This window comes from Perca fluviatilis, chromosome 20, assembly GCF_010015445.1.
Source record: "Perca fluviatilis chromosome 20, GENO_Pfluv_1.0, whole genome shotgun sequence".
NCBI lineage: Eukaryota > Metazoa > Chordata > Actinopteri > Perciformes > Percidae > Perca > Perca fluviatilis.
This window is the reverse complement of record NC_053131.1, coordinates 6,386,924-6,399,483: the sequence shown is the minus strand read 5'-3', so window position 1 is coordinate 6,399,483 and position 12,560 is coordinate 6,386,924. Positions and strand designations below refer to the sequence as shown.

The following is a 12,560-nucleotide window of genomic DNA, read 5'->3' as shown; positions in this document are numbered from 1 at the left end:
TTCACAGCTTACGTGAGGGGAGGGGCTGGACACCATGGGGACTCGGTATACACACTGGCCACATGGCCAGAGTTGGGGATGGGCGTGGTCGGGATGGGGACTTGAACATGACATAAGCGGTGTAACAGTGTTTTCTTTTAAACGGCGCCAGTAGCTCAATTTGAGAAAACGATCGAAACCAAACGTAACCCTGAAACCTTTCAGCATATAAGCAGACGAATGCTTTTGGCTTAACTTGAAATAAAAATAATTATTTTTTAATTTTTAATTTATTATTAGTTAGTTTTTTTCCTCAAAATTAAGCCAATGACAAGTGTACATACTAATGGATACATTTTTCCTCATTAGGAAAAAAATTAATAATAATTATAATAAATATTTTTATCTTACATGTTCATAACATTCATCAAAAATATCTGTATAGATCAGGGTGGCGAACCTGTGGCTCTTGAGCCGTATGCGCTCTGTGCCTTCCTTTGAGGCTCTTTACTGTGTGGCTGTGTTATTGGTGGATTTTTTTTTTTAAACTTTTGAAACATTTCAGATTGGTAAAAAAAGCACTTGAATGCATCTGACAATTATTTTAAAATAAAAAATAACGCAGCAGAGTTTTTTATGGACAGATTCTGCAGCCTGAGGAAAACAAAGCAGCCCCAGATCACCTTCCTCAATATTAACCCTTTCACTGCTGAGTCAGATTGTTTGAAAGCCCCCTCTAGTGACAAATGAGTGAAAGAGTGGCCACAACCGGAAAGGCCAATCAGACCTAAAAAGGATTGTGGGTAACAAAGACTGTCAGGTTTCCCACTGAGTCCATCTAAGTAAGAAAAAAAAAACTATGAAAACTGCTATGTATTATGACTTTCATTAGATATGGAAGTCATGGTTGCTGTTGTAATGTGGACCTGCATGTGTTGTGTGGCTTTTTGCTGCTGGTGCGTGTTTTATTGTGGCTCTTTATTCTGAACTGGTTGGCCACCCCTGGTATAGATGCTTGTGCATGTCAGGTGCTCTTATCCGTTCAGTTGATATTTGAGTTCACACCACGCCAAACTCACCTAATGTAAGGGAGAGCCTGGACACGCAGGCAAACACACCTCATGTTTGCCACATGGTAAAGGCATGGCCAGAGTGGGGGGTGGGCGTGGTCAGGATGGGGACTTGAACATGACAGATTGTGTGTAACAGTGTTTTCTTTTAAATGTGGTAACATTAGCTCAATTTAAGACTACAATTTAAACCATACGCTACAAACACTGAAAGTTTTTAGCATATAAGCAGACAAATATTTGGCATTATTTGAAATTAATTTCTTCATTATTATTGGGTTGTTTTTATACTAAATTAATAAATTTTTCTCCCCCATCAATACAAAATTAATTAATAATAAATATACATATTTTTATCTTACATGTTCATAACATTCATCAAAATATATTTCATATATTGTAGTTCTCTGATTCTCAACTTTGTTCTAACGCAGCTCCCTCTCTTCAATCTCTCTCTAACTCGCTCCACCACAAACCCTGGTTGCAGCGCTCGTTGAGCCACTGTCTAAAACTGCCATTTCCACCAGCTGAGAGTTTGTAACAGAAATAAATGCATTATGGATCATTTTATTTCTATAGTTTGTAAGCTCACTCAACCAGCTGACTTCTGTTGAAACAGAAGACGTCTCTAACGTTTTAAAACCAGCCTCTGGAGACTTGACCAGCTGAGTCGCAGCAACACCATTAGCCGGTTTGTGTCCAGCTGAGATGAGCCAGTTTAGACTGCTGAAACTGCAATGTTCTAAAACAGTTGTGTCTCGTCGCCAATCTTTGGTCTAAACTCTTCTATAATATATTAGAAACTTCCAATTTGATAAAGTCAGTGTTTATCAGACCACAAATGAGACAATTATTAGAACAACACAGAAACTGCCTCTCACTTGTTACTCAAAATTGTCATGAAAATGACTCAAAAAATATGAAATACCATAAATATGTCAAAATACACTGAAAAGGGGCCTTTAAGATGTCCTGTTTGATTTAGAATTTGAGTGAAAAAATGTAATTGTGCTGAGAGCAAGCGAGCAATTCGGCAATTCTGAGAGGTGCATGATGCCAGGGGTAGCGCAGTGCCTAGTTGGGCGCACTGCTCTCAATGGATTGGCCCGCGCGAGCGAATTTTGCCGGCTTTTATGTGTAAGCAGCTTTAAGCAGTCTGAACCATAGAAATTATATGGTTTGGAGTATTGTTATTAATACATGAGCTTAAAGTTTTCAGAATTGTATTCATAGTTCTCTTTAGGCCTTACAGCTTTTTAAAAGTTAATTACAAAAGTAACAATGTATTCATCATTGTTAGCTTATACTATATTATCTATATGTAAATGAAATGTAGGGATAAGATGCAGATCTGAAGCAACATCAGAAGTATCCATGGTGGGGAAAAAAGGAGAATGGATGGCAAGCAATAAAGCTGAACTGCACCAAACCTTCAAATGAGCTTGAATATCAGGTATGGTAGTCCAGCAATGAGATGGCATAACTAAACTATCAAAACCATAATATAAAAAGGTTGCTCAAATCAAGCAAACTGATTTGTTCTGGTTCATAACAGTGATATAATAACAACCACATACAAAAGCTATAATTAGAATTCCTTTGAACAACAAGTATCACTCCAAGTTTGAGATACAACATTACACAAACTGATAGCTGGTGCAACGGACAAAAGCTGTTCATCTGCACACACACTGCCATGAAACAGAGTTGGTTGGCGAAGTATCTATATACTGTATATATTTAGAATTTTTTCGCCGCTTTATTTTGCCATCAGACAGCCCTTTACTAAAAGGAATTGAAGTTGTTGTCTATGCTCTCTTAAAAGCCTTCTTCATTGATAAACACAGCAATTTTAATCTAGCAGAAAACAGGAGTTGCTCTTCTACCACTGCCGCCAGTAGTTAGTTGCTTGTCTAGTTCTGTCTCGATTGTTAAGTTAGTTTTGTTATTGTGTGCCTTTTCATTAGCTTTATGTAAAAGAAATAGTCTGTGCAAAAATCTGTGCTAGGCTAACATTATCTGCCCTGCTATATGTTGTGCCTTTATCACAACATACTATGGCCTGTTGTAAGCTATTACTTAAGTATCAAAATATCTTAATCATCTCTTAAATAACTATAAATATAATTATAATGAATACATATTTAATACATTAGTCTTTATTGAACATGTATAGCATAAAATAACGTGAGGTTTTGTTTGGAAATAACTGAATTCATGCCAAACTGTCTGTTCCTCTGGGCCTCTCTGCTTCAGAGGTCACAACCAGGTCAGTTGAGACATATTGGTTGGGGAGGGAGGACTGCAATCTGCACCCTGCACTACTGCTGCATTCAAGGGAATATGGAAATTGCAATTTTACTGACCCTGACTGGTCATGTTTTTACTAAAATGGACGACTGCTGATTTTTTGCAGTTATTTTAAGACAATTTTGCTCTTGCTGAGTAATTCAAGGCATCCTCTGACCTGGATGACTGAAAACACACTTTAAATTATGGATTTGACTTTTCTGTTTTGTGAAATTTACCTCAACATGAAGACCCATAGTTCTGTAATATCCAGGCACACCTGAACACACAGTTAGAAACGTGCTTGTTTGTTTAAACCTAAACAGCCCAAGTTATGAAGGATACAGATGCAGCACCATGATTAATCCATGTGAAACATATTACATTTTTTATCAAACTAGGTTGGGCTGAGTGTAAAAAAAAGGAAATCTGGGCTAGGGTAAGTAATGATCTTATCAAACAGAATATACAGATTTCTTTGTAAGCAATAGCAATAGCAGGGCGTGAGGGTTATAAGGGGTTTGTGGCAGAAGGCTGTCATATATACACATACAGTTATTTGTTAATGAGGGGGGAAACATAGATATGGTAGCTTTCAACCAATGATCAATTTAGCAAACTGGATAATGCAGCTGAGTCTGGCCAAGTCCTGAGTCCTGTTTAACCTTACCAGAAGCAGGAAGTATGCTCTTTCAGCCTTTTGCATTGGTGTTGATTTTTGCATCCCACTTCAGATCCTGGGATATTGTGTATTCTTAAATGTGTGTCCCAGTGGTGACTACTGAGCCAAGAATGTTAAAGATGATAGGTAAAGGTCCCAACTTTTCGAAACTTAAATATATTACAGAAGTTATAATTATGAAATAGGCTATATATATTAAAGCCTACCTTTTATTTTTGCTCTCTATCAAAGAAGGAAAAATATGTTGTATGCTGTAAATCAAGGCCCAAACGCACTGAAGAAAGCGATAATTGACGCAGTTCTTTTGACCTGCCTCATTTGATGCTTCCATGGCGCACTGCAGGCATCAGATTTTAAGCGCCAACACCACAGAACCAGCAGTATTGTAGAAAAGGTCGCTATTTAGGCAAAGGTTTTGTATGTTACAGATCCCCCCATCAGTAGAGGCATTAGACTTTTTGTGCCATAGTGCGTTTGGAACTTTAAGCTCAAACTTTTGCCACGGAAGCTACTGTATTAGAAGGTTACTCCTGAAAATTGAAAGAGTGCTGGAATGTGGAACGTGTGATACTTGTTGAATGGGGTTATTATCTTCGAACCTTTGCCTATCATCTTTAAGGGCAGATGGAGGGTGCTCAGGGGGGGCTCTTCCTGAAGTCCACAATCATCTCCAATGTCTTCTGAGCATTTAGTTACAGGTTGTTGTGGCTGCACCAGGATGCCAGCTGCTTGACATCATGTCTGTAAGCTGACACATCATTGTTGCATATAAGCTTTACAGGGGGTCCTGGAGGGCCAGTCAGTAGTGTACAGAGCGTAAAGCAAAGGGAGAGCAAACTGCACTGTAGGGCTCCAGTGCCGAGAGACATGGTCAGTGAGATGTGTGCTTTCTGAGCCTCAAATGATGTTTCCTATTCGTATTTTGGAAATATGTGGCCAGATGGGAAACCCCATCTCCAGCATAACGGTTTTGGGTTAAATTCCCCCGCGATACATCAACCAATGTGTCCCTGAGCAAGACACTTAACCCCTAGTTGCTCCAGAGGTGCAACCTCTGACATATGTAACAATTGGAAGTCACTTTGGAAAAGCGCCCCGCTAAATGACATGTAATGTAATAGAGCTGTAATCCACAAATCGAACCTTTGCAAGGTTACTAGGTCTGGTTATATAGTTATATTAGATGAATGAGGTAATGAAGATATTAGGCACAGGCGTTTGACATGATGAAGATGTTGCATGCATGGTTAGTAGCCTATATTACCAAGTTTCTAATGTTATGAAACAAAACTATGAAGAAATAACTGAGCAAGAAGATTTATCTATTGATCTGAAGGGCCAATAGGCCTATAGTGAGGTGTGTTTTTTACAGTTTCATAACCATTTGTAAATAGATTCACTAATTCACTAGTATATTTGATGGATCATCAGGATAAAAAACATTTTGAAAATCAGTAATCCTATCTTGATAATTTAGGTCTATAAACAGGTAACTGGCAAAGTAAATACAGTTTTAGTATTATGACACAAAGATAAACTAGCTATCTGCAATATAATTACAGTAAAATGTAACATTTAACTTAACTAAGGCAACAAGATTTGTTCATAATTCTCTTATGTTAGACAATAAATAGCCTCATTTTAGTTATAATTGCAAATTAAACAAAAGAAAAAGCACATTCTAGGACATGTTTAAGCAGAGATAGCTTTTTTAATTGGAATTGAATTTTGAATTTTATGTTAAACCAGTAGATATTGATCAAATTGTAGGACTTTAATTTTAAGTATTCTGAGTTTGAGTTACTATGGCTGGGCTAACAGAAAGTTCAAATTGTATTATGCGTGTAATACCATCTCCCACCAGGAGGGGTGCATCATTGACTGAGTTAAATTTTCATTATGCTGCAATACCATTTATTACCAGGAGGGGCGCGCATGTTCACAGAAAAGTTCACACACTTGCAATACCAGCGTTTGCCAGTAGGACGTCAGCGTCTTACACACACACACATTTTCTCATGAAAACCCCCAAAGGGGACATTGGAGATATTGATACTGGGCATATCAGGAAGCTGTTTTCTATGCTTTGAGAGGGGTCTGCCCGTGGGGACCCTGATTTTGGTCCCCACGGTGACACGAGTCCCCACCTTGTGAGTGTGTATTCAGGTCAAGGTCCCCATCGGTATAGAAATGCGAGTACACACACACACATACACATAGAGACACACACACACATTCATATAGACACACACACACACACACAGAGACACACACACACACACACACACAGACAGAGACACACACACACACAGACACACACACACATCATACACACACACACACACACCCTTTTTTCCTCAGCAGCAGCTTTCTGTCCGTTAGCGGTCCAAACTCCAGACATGTCCAGGCAGGCCGCTATGCTGCTGCCCCGAGTCCCCGACACATCAACTCATCAACTAATCTTAGCTTACTGTACAAAGCACCAGATACACACACACACACACACACACACACACACACACACACACACACACACACACACACACACACACACACACACACACACGCTTTGAGCGCGGGCTGTATCAGAAATTCAAAGTTTAGTGTGTTTGTGTGTTTTCATTCCACATTGACAGCTGTCCCGGTCCCGCCCGACCCTTCGCTAAGCCCCGCCCTCCCTAGTTACTGTTGCTACGCCTGACAAGCTTTCGTGCCGGGTCACGTCTATTCCAGTATGTATGCACCGGTTTTCATTGGTCAATGCAACATCAATGGAGCACTATTGCAATCGGGCGCGAACAACAGTATTGATTAGAACTAGAAAATTCCGGAAGAAATGTTTACAGTGTGCCTCCTACTTGGTGCACATCCGAATAACACTAGCTAAGTAGATACATAGGTCACACTGTCACAGAGAGAGAGAGAGAGAGAGAGAGAGAGAGAGACAGAGAGACAGAGAGAATAAGAATACGAATAGGAGTTTGATAGATTTAGGATGCTTAAAGTACTGACTATTTACATGGAGTCTGGTGGGTTTAGCGACACAAGCCTCAGCACCACAATATATATATAATTTGCTTAAATTTTAAATTCATACAGTGTTGTTTTAATGGTGAAGTATTAATTGTCTTAATTTTAAGACCTTTATGTTTACCAGAAACAGGTATGAAGTAGCTAGCGCTAAACACACCAGACTCCATTTAAAAAATAGTACTTTTAGCGAGCATAGAGACAACATACATTTTCACATGTAAATCAGTAAACTATGTTTTTATTTCAACCAACACTAGAGTTGTGATGGTGGGAAAAGTGTAGAGAAACCCAACAATGGTTTTTCATAGCTTTATTTTGTTTCTGTCGACTTTGAATGAAGTGTATTTTATGATCCTTAAAGTACTGATTATTTACATGGAGTCTGGTGGGTTTAGCGACACAAGCCTCAGCACTACATTAAGCGCCAAAGTCGCAAAATTGCGACAGGACGCGGTACTGAATCAAACAGCTGTTTTCTCTGAATAGAGTGTTATATGTCATTCATACTCCCCTCCACTAGTTGGCAGACATCCTGTACTTAGACTTTAGCTCAGAAATACGTCATGCTTCAATGCAAAATGTTCGAGGAAATCCGATCCAAACTTGACTTTTTTTGTCAAAAGCGACTGGCGACTTTTTCTGGTGTTATTGGAGACTTTTGAGGTGTTTGGAGACTCCTGAAAGCACGTATCACTCTGCAGTTACTGTGCAGGTGCTGCCGTGAGCCCCTCCCCTGTCCAGAGCCCGTAGGCGGTCAGTCTCTCAGTGGCCTCGCGCAGCACCCCAGCCTGCCGTCAGAGCAGAGATGAGACACACAGCACTCCGCGTCCAGGCTGCATTGAATCACGTAGTTGCCGCCGTTCTTGCCCTGGCTTACAGAGAGGGTGTAAATGTAAATGATTCTTCACTCTTACACAAAATAATTAGGGACACGACGCGGTACTGAATCAAACAGCTGTTTTCTCCGAATATAGTGTTATCACTCTGCAATTACGCTGCTCAACAAGCAGCGGGTGCTGCCGTGAGCCCCTCCCCCGTCCAAATGCCCTCACAAGCGGTCAGTCTCTCAGTAGCCTCGCGCTGCAGTCCCAGCCTGCAGTAAGAGCAGAGACACACACCACTCCACTACTTAGACCTTAGCTCAGAAATACGTCATGCTTCAATGCAAAATGTCCGACTAAATCCCAAACTTGACTTTTTTTGTCAAAAGCGACTAGCGACTTTTTCTGGTGTTATTGGAAACTTTTGTGGTGTTTGGAGACTCGTGAAAGCACGCATCACTCTACAATTACTGGGCTCAATGAGCAGCAGGTGCTGCCGTGAGCCCCGTCCAAAAAAAAAAAAAAAAACTAACTAAAAAAACGCCTACTGTTTACATGAGTTTTGTGGTGTAGTAATAGTTCTAGTTTACGACTGTTGGCTTACAATTTACTTTTTCCCTGTTCATGTGATATGTGGACAACATGACAAATAGATGGAGGGGGGTAAATCTCATGAAATAAATTGAACTCTCTTTCAAAATATCAGGTATTTCATGGAATTTACATAATCCAATATGGCTGCCGCCATATGAAGTCATAATATGCAAATTAGATGGAAAAATGTACCCCCTACATAAACGTTAGGTCATTCTGAATATTTGTTTCATTTACACTTTGTCTCTATCTCAAACCATTTTCAAGCCAGAGCCTTCTGAAATTTAGGTGTCAAAACCTAGTATTTTTAAAAATAAAACCCGGCACCTAAAGGGTTAAATGGGACTGGACTGAAACGAGAGCTTTTCTGCCTTATATGGTCTGCTCATGAATATTTAGATGAGCTGCACGCTGATTAGTTGAGCTTAGTACGCACGCGCACGCGCACACACACACACACACACACACACACGCAGCGGAGCTGTATCAGAAATTCAAAGTTTAGTGTGTTTGTGTGTTTTCATTCCACATTGACAGCTGTCCCGGTCCCGCCCGACCCTTCGCTAAGCCCCGCCCTCCCTAGTTACTGTTGCTACGCCTGACCAAGGGGGTAAGCGCGCTTCAGAGCGAACCGCCGATGGGGCATTTTGTTGCTACAAAGGTATCACCTCTTGTTAGCATTCCGCTGACCGCCATTTTGTTTTTTGTCACTTGACTGCGAATAACTTTACATCTGATGCGTTTAAAGACTCTATTTGTCCGTTGTTTATTTCTAAAGAAACACGACAATGTATAAAAGGCTCCATTACCTTGTAGCTCACGTTATGGCTCCGTAGCAGACGCTTTTATAACAATAGGCTAACGATTGGGTCATAACCACGAGACTTACTGTCACACAGTAGAGGAATTACCGTATAGTACAGGAGAAGCTCACAGGCAGTTTGGACTTACATTAGCTGTTTAGGTTTAATTACGAATGTTAGCTAGCATGTTAGTTAGCAATAATTATCCTGTGCTTATGTTATCTCCTTACATATACCTACGCTCTCCGTCTCTGTAAGATTGGGAATGATTGAGATTTCTCTCGGCACAGCTACCAGAAGACTTCACACTTTCAGACAGGTTGCTCACGTCACATCTACGTTGTCTCTGTCAGTTGGAGGCTGCGCAGTAAGGGACGAGATCACCGGAGAAGTGCTTCTAATAGCCTTCACTGGTCTCCGTCCAGAGCAACGGGGTCTATTGGTCCATTAATATATATGTCAATGCGCCTGACAAGCTTTCGTGCCGGTCACGTCTATTCCAGTATGTATGCACCGGTTTTCATTGGTCAATGCAACATCAATGGAGCACTATTGCAATCGGGCGCGAACAACAGTATTGATTAGAACTAGAACATTCCGGAAGAAATGTTTACAGAGTGCCTCCTACTTGGTGCACATCCGAATAACACTAGCTAAGTAGATACATAGGTCACACTGTCACAGAGAGAGAGAGAGAGAGAGAGAGAGAGACAGAGAGAGAGAGAGAGAGAAGAGAGAGAGAGAGAAATCTCGAATAAAGAATAGGAGTTTGATAGATTTAGGATGCTTAAAGTACTGACTATTTACATGGAGTCTGGTGGGTTTAGCGACACAAGCCTCAGCATACAATATACAGTGCCTTCGAAAGTATTGGCCCCTTGAACTTTTCGACCTTTTGCCACATTTCAGGCCTCAAACATAAAGATATAAACTGTATTTTTTGTGAAGAAACAACAACAAGTGGGACACAATCATGAAGTGGAACAAATTTTATTGATATTTCAAACCTTTAAACAAATAAAACGGAAATATTGGGTGCAAATTATTCAGCCCCTTAAGTTAATACTTTGTAGCGCCACCTTTTGCTGCGATTACAGCTGTGAGTGGCTTGGGGTATGTCTCTATCAGTTTTGCACATCGAGACTGACATTTTTGCCCATTCCTCCTTGCAAAACAGCTCGAGCTCGGTGAGGTTGGATGGAAGCGTTTGTGAACAGCAGTTTTCAGTTCTTTCCACAGATTCTCCGATTGGATTCAGGTCTGGACTTTGACTTGGCCATTCTAACACCTGGATATGTTTATTTGTGAACCATTCCATTGTAGGATTTTGCTTTATGTTTTGGATCATTGTCTTGTTGGAAGACAAATCTCCGTCCCAGTCTCAGGTCTTTTGCGAGACTCCATCAGGTTTTCTTCCAGAATGGTCCTGATTATTTGGCTCCATCCATCTTCCCATCAATTTTAACCATCTTCCCTGTCCTGCTGAAGAAAAGCGAGGCCCAAACCATGATGCTGCCACCACCATGTTTGACACATTGGGGATGGTTGTGTTCAGAGTGATGAGCTGTGTTGCTTTTACGCCAAACATAACGTTTTGCATTGTTGCCAAAAGTTCGATTTTGGTTTCATCTGACCACAGCACCTTCTTCCATGTTTGGTGTGTCTCCCAGGTGGCTTTTGCGAACAACTTTAAACGACACTTTTATGGATATCTTTAAGAAATGGCTTTCTTCTTGCACTCTTCCATAAAGGCCAGATTTGTGCGGTATTATCGACTGATTGTTGTCCTATGGACAGAGTCTCCCCACCTCAGCTGTAGATCTCTGCAGTTCATCCAGAGTGATCATGGGCCTCTTGGCTGCATCTCTGATCAGTCTTCTCATTGTATGAGCTTAAGAAGTTTAAGAGGGACGGCCGGTCTTCCATTAGATTTATAGTGGTCTGATACTCCTTCCATTTCAATATTATACGCTTGCACAGTGCTCCTTGGGGATGTTTAAAAGCTTGGGGAAATCTTTTTGTATCAAATCCGACTTTAAACTTCTCCACAACAGTATCTCGGACCTGCCTGGTGTGTTCCTTGTTCTTCATGATGCTCTCTGCGCTTTACCCGGACCTCTGGGACTATCACAGAGCAGGTGCATTTATACGGAGACTTGATTACACAAGCTGGATTCTATTTATCATCATTAGTCATTTAGGTCAACATTGGATCTTCAGAGATCCTCACTCGAACTTCTGGAGAGAGTTTGCTGCGCACTGAAGTAAAGGGGCTGAATAATTTGCGCCCACTTTTCAGTTTTTATTTGTTAAAAAGTTTGGAAATAGCCAATGAATTTCGTTCCACTTCATAATTGGGACCCACTTGTTGTTGATTCTTCACAAAAATTACAGTTTTATATCTTTATGTTTGAGGCCTGATAATGTGGCAAGAGGTCGAAAGCGTTCAAGGGCGAAATCTTTCGCGGGCACTGTGTATATAATTTGCTTAAATTTTTAAATACATACAGTGTTGTTTTTAATGTTGAAGTCTTTATACTTACCCATTTTAGAGATATACCTTTCAAAATCTTTCGCCTCTACACCTCACACACAACTGCTCCCCACTCACCACAACCCCCACAATGCACACACTACCCCATATACCTCCTATACACCACACACACACACACACCTACCACCTTCTATAACACCTCAAACCCACTTCCCCCTACCCACCCCAAACCACCATACCTTACCCCATACCTACCCCACACACACACACACCCTATAGCACCCCCCCACAAGCACACTCCTCCCTACTTCTACCCACCTTTACACACCACACTTGACCCCCCTTACTTACACACCCACACACACACACACACACCCATACGTATAGAACCACAACCACACCCCACACACCCTATACTACATAGGCCTGGGCCCCCTATAGCCCCCACACCATATGCTACCCCCACCCTCCCCCACACACACACACACACACACTGCCACCTACCCCCAAACCCTACACCACAACCTGCATATCTTACACACCCCGTAGTTTCACACACATGCCCCCCCACACACCCCCACACACACTAGCCCCACACACACTCCCCACACATACTATAAGCCCTTACCACTACTATACACACACTGGGCACCCCCCCCCCCCCCTGCCCCACACATCACCCACACACACACATGACCCCACTCCCCCCCCTACTATAGCCCACACACATGGGCTACACCCATACGTGTAGACACACACCACACACACATAGCCCGCACACACACACACAAGGTG

The 12,560-nt window shown here is 41.4% G+C and overlaps 1 protein-coding gene across 1 annotated transcript in view; it reads left to right on the top strand.

Annotated features, from left to right (window-relative positions):
* The window catches only part of LOC120548985 (transcription factor IIIB 90 kDa subunit-like), a 172,579-nt gene that overhangs the window by 66,960 nt on the left and 93,059 nt on the right, over window positions 1-12,560 (top strand). The window lies entirely within an intron of this gene.